The following is a 5,398-nucleotide window of genomic DNA, read 5'->3' on the forward strand; positions in this document are numbered from 1 at the left end:
ACTTAGTCTATTTGGCACTAATACAAATAAGTATAATAAACAAACAAATGCCTTTATTAATATACAAGAATATGATATACATGAGTCCATACAATCATCAAATGATTGGCTCTAGGGCTCTAACTAACAAATATGACCTAGCCTTAGATGCCAAAGATATATTTGGTTCATTTTCAAAGGTTACTTTCTATTATTATAATTAGAAGATGTGTTATTAATTTCCATTTATTACATCGTGGGAGTTATTAGATTAAGAGTGTACAAATTGTCAACCAACGTACCAGAACAGATAACCATCCTATTTTTCTTGACAACTACTTTGTCATCAAAAGAAATAGAATATCCATCCATAAATAATTTAGAAACTGAAATTAAGTTCTTTCTAAAACATGATACGTAAAGATAATTTTTCAAAATTAATGTTTTATTCCTATCAAAAGATAAATAAACATCTCCCACTGCAACAACTGTCACTTTCGTAGCATTGTCCATGTAGACGGTGATCTCTCCTTCATGTAGTCGTCAAGTTTCCTAGAACCCCTGCAATGAATTACAGACATGATCAGTGGCTCCCGTATCTATACACCAGGTACTGGTAGATAACACCGCTAAACATGTTTCAATAACTAATGAATAAATATACATTTATTGTTCTCCTTTCTGCGAGGACAGTCCACCTTCCAAGGTCCAGACTGCTTTCATGTGAAGCACTTGCCTTTCGGCTTCTTCACACCAGCTTGCGGTCCAATCCCTTGAGATCGAATCACTTTCTTTGCTGAACCAACTTATTTATTTTTCTTCTTCCTGCCTTTCAGCTTAGAAGAAGAAACATTTTCAGCAATGTGATTTTGAGAACTTTGACGAATAGCCCTTTTGTTTCTTAGAGTTCTGCCAGAAGTTCCGCCAACGAATAAGTCCTTTTGTTCATGTTATAGTTCAGGCGGAACTGCTCAAAACTCTTGGGTAGCATTTAGAGAATGATATCGACCTGAGTTTCCCCATCGATTTCAGCTCCAAGGATTTGTATCTCATTCAAGTGAGCCATCATTTTGAGGATATGATCTCTCACGGGTGTCCCCTCAGTCATGGTGGTCGTCATCAGATTTCTCATAGCCTCCTGCTTGGCAGCCCGATTCTGGTGTCCGAAGAGTTCTTTGAGATTGTACATCATGTCATGGGTAGTAGACATGGCCTGATGTTGATGTTGCAGCACATTTGACATAGAATCCAAAATGTAACACCGACCATCTCATCTGTCTTGACCTATTTCCTATATCTGTCAATCTCCTCTTCACTAGAATTGCTATCAGGCACATTAGAACAGACCTCAAAAAGTATGAACTTGTATCCTTCAGCAGTTAAGACAATGTCTAAGTTTCGTTTCTAATCAATATAATTGGGACCAGTAAGTTTGTTTTCTTTTAAAATAACAGCAAGATGATTGAAAGCCATTTTGAAATCCTGAGAATCACAAAATAAGATATTTGATCAAAACTTCAGAATTTAAAATAATATTGATTCCTCAAACAATACAATTTAAATTCACCAACACCTCAAAACACCGTGAATTTCGTATACCATGATAGTGTGGACGTATACTAATTTAAACATTTGTAAGAGGAGGTTTTACCCATTAATTTTATTATCTTGTCAAGCTAAATTTATGATAAATAAAATTAATAGTTGATTTATCTTTGGTCACACAAATAATAGCAGTGACTCTGATGGGGAGGATACTATTAAATATGCCTAAGTGTATACCATTACTTGATGCTTAGTCCATTAATTAGAATTATGCCCCTTCAGATGGAGAAGATCACACAAACCTAAATAATTTCCTATAATCATCCATAGAGGAAGTTTGATCTAGTGATCCGCAAACAAGCTCATCCGATGTGGAGGAAGACACTTAAAGCCAATGCGTAAGTTTGAATGCATCACTTATAAACTAGTAATAGAGACCATGGAATTTATTTAAATAATTCTTCTCCCACTTAGTTATTTAAAATCAAGGAATTTAAACATGCACACACATCACACATGCACATAAGCACACAAACACAACATATAAAGGCAATGAATATGAAAATAAAATTCCAACTATTATGGCCTTATCCATCGCTGTCCTTCGTATGCCATCAACCCTAGCCGCCGCCAACCCTAGCCAAGTGAGGAGGAGAAAACCTAGCCATTGGCCCTAGGGTTTATGTCATCACGTCTATCTTGCTTCCTTCTTCGTCGTGCCTTCGGTCCTCAAGGTAGCACCACACATAGCAAGCCGCAATAATAAGAAATAAAAATATTACATTTATCGATCCTATATTCCAAGAAGGAACGCACATGTAATCTAGATCGAACAAAATGTAAAATAAATTAATACAGCTCTGGCTGTATTTAATAATTACAATCATACACACACAAAATACCCTCGACATGCTCGAGGGTTCAAATCACATACAAATATAATAGGTCATAATAGTTGGAACTAGGATGCCTGCAGCCACAGAGTAAATCTATTTTGCATATCCTACTATTATCCTGCCTAAATTATATATGAATAGTGCATAATTTAACCAAAAACTAAACACTCATAGCCAGAAACCTTGCTCTGATACCAATTATTAGGCGCTGGAATTTTATTCTGTGTAAATCCCCTATACAAAATTTTGTACGAGCACAGAACCTTTCCTAGCAACCCACATACTCGATTAGACATGTGTTTGATCAATCAAACAAGTTCTTGATTGATCAAAGCGCACCTTGATCAAAGCACAAGATCGCTGGCCTCTTGTGTTGGTGTTCAGGATCCATACGAAGAAAAACAAACTAATTTCACTGCAAAATAAGAATTAGTTGTACCTTTCCTTATATGCTAAGACCTCTTGATCTTCTGCTGTATTCCTCTCCTTCTCTTGGACGTCGTGTGGGTGACGATCTACCAAGACAAAACCACCCAACTCCTTGTTTCCAATCTTTCAGCCACCAAGAGATGCTAGAATAGGATGCCTCATTCTCTTCTTCTTCTCCTCCAAGCAACTGGCCACAAAGTAAACTCTTCTCCAAAGGGGCGCCGACCCTAATGAAGAGGAAGGGAAAGATGTCATCGGCCCTAGGGAAAGAAGCACGGGGAAAATAAGAGAGGAGGGGCACCGACCACACTAGAGAATAGAAGAGGAAGGGAAAGATGCTGCCGGCCCTAGGGAAAGAAGAAAGGGGAAAATAAGAGAGGAGGGGCGCCGACCACAAGATAATAGAAGAGGATTCTTAGGTTAGTTTTTGGGCACCACCCTCTCTTCTTTTATAATCTTTGTTGACGGCTAAAAAGGAAATATTTTAACAAAATTCTGTTTTAAATAAAATTTCTCTTTTATTCCTATTGTGGATGGTTACAAAAAAAAAAGAAAGATTTTAACAAAATTAAAATCTCTCTTTTAAACCATTGTAAATAGCTATAAAAGTAAAAATTATAATAAAATTCTATTTTAAATAAAATCTCCTTTTTATTCCTATTATGGCCGGCCCCTTACTTGGGCACCAAGCAAGACTTGGCCGACCCTTATCTTAAGCACCAAGCAAGGCTTGGCCAGCCCTATGCTTGGGCAACAAGCAAGGCTTGGTCGGCCCCTTGCTTGGATAAGAAGCAGGGTTTGGGTGGATGTGAGGCTTTATATATATAGAGGCTACAACAGGGACTGAGAGGAGGAATTGATTTTGGCCTCCTGATGGACTTGAGCATCCTGTGTTCGACCCGAATATCCAACTCAAGTTCATCAATAATAACTCATATCACTAAAGGGTCATTATTGAACTACCGCACCAATCCCATATTACAATATGGGCTCCTACTTATCATGAGTGCGTTAATCTTCCTATGTTTAAGATATCGTATGTCCGTTAATTAAATGAGTTACTGACAACTCATTTAATTAACATCTGACCCAAGAGTAGTACCACTCAACTTTATTATCATGTCGGACTAAGTCCACCTATAAGGTTTACATGATAATCCTTATGAGCTCCTCAAGGGGACATCATCAACCTAAATAAATAGGACACAGTTTCCTTTTATAATTAACAACACACCATATAAATGGTACTATCTCTCTACTTATTGGGCCTATTGATTTAACGAATAAATCTCACCCATTGATAAGTTAAAGAAATAAATACTAAGTATATGTGTTTGCTATTATATCGGGATTAAGAGTACACACATCCATAATAATAGAGGTTCTATTCTTTTATGTAGTCAGTATAAATCGAACAACCTCAAAAGATCCTGCTCAATACACACATAGTGTACTAGTGTAATTTTATAGTCAAGACAAACTAATACCAAATTACACTATAATCGTTCCAATGGTTTGTCTCAATCCATCTTGGTTGTGAGCTACTATTTATAATTTATAAGGAACCGATAACATGATCTTTTGTGTGGCACCACACACCATGTCTTCTATAATATAAATTAAATGGACAACTGCATTGACATATATATAAATATAAAATGTAAACGTTTGACCAAAGTTATTCCATTTCAAAATATCTCAAAACAGATGTTTATACAAAAGCTAGGCTTATAGTATACATCCCAACACCAAGTCCATCTCCAAATCACTTGACATATTCCATGGCTCGTCTAGACTCCCAAGTAAAACCCACCTGAGATCCCTTGGCCATGGGTACCAATTTGACTCTTAGAGCTCCCCCTAGAGCTCTTTGTTGGTGCAGGAAGCTTCCGATGATCGAACCTATATTTTGATTATGTCAAAGGGTTCAAAGTTAAGGTGTTTTGTTATCTAATGTGTGTGAACAAATTTGCAGGAAAGTCCTAACTACGGTTAGGTAGGTGGAAAATCCTAGGGGGTGGTAACCCTAGGTGGAAGAAAAATCCTAAGGGGCGACAACCTTAGGTCCTAGGAGGTGGTAACCCTAGGTGGAGGAAAACCCTAAGGGGCGGCAACCTTAGGTCCTAGGGGGTGATTAACCTAGGCAGAAAGTCCAGTCGGTCTGGAGGACCGGACTGACATCAGGTATCCTCTCCTGAGTGGAGTAGGTGAGGACGCGTTCCCCGGAAGAGGGAACAGTAGGCGTCGATTTGACCTAGGATTTCTAGTTGGAAATCCAAAGTCAGAACCGGACAGTCCGGAGACTGTCAGATACTTCTTCTATTGAATTATATGTGTGCTAACTTTGTCTTGCAGGGTATGTAGGTGTTTTGTGGACTAACATATTTTACAGGGACTAAAATGCACATCATGCCTCGGATGAATAGTACCCGAGGCGCCCTTATGGAGCTTGAGGCGCCTCAGGTGCAAGGCACAAGAAGTCTGCACAGCAAGCTTGGAGGTGCCCTTGAGGGAGGCTAAGGCGCCTTGGATGCTAGGCTTGAGGTGCC

This window comes from Zingiber officinale, chromosome 4B (assembly GCF_018446385.1).
Source record: "Zingiber officinale cultivar Zhangliang chromosome 4B, Zo_v1.1, whole genome shotgun sequence".
In the NCBI taxonomy this organism is placed as follows: Eukaryota; Viridiplantae; Streptophyta; class Magnoliopsida; order Zingiberales; family Zingiberaceae; genus Zingiber; species Zingiber officinale.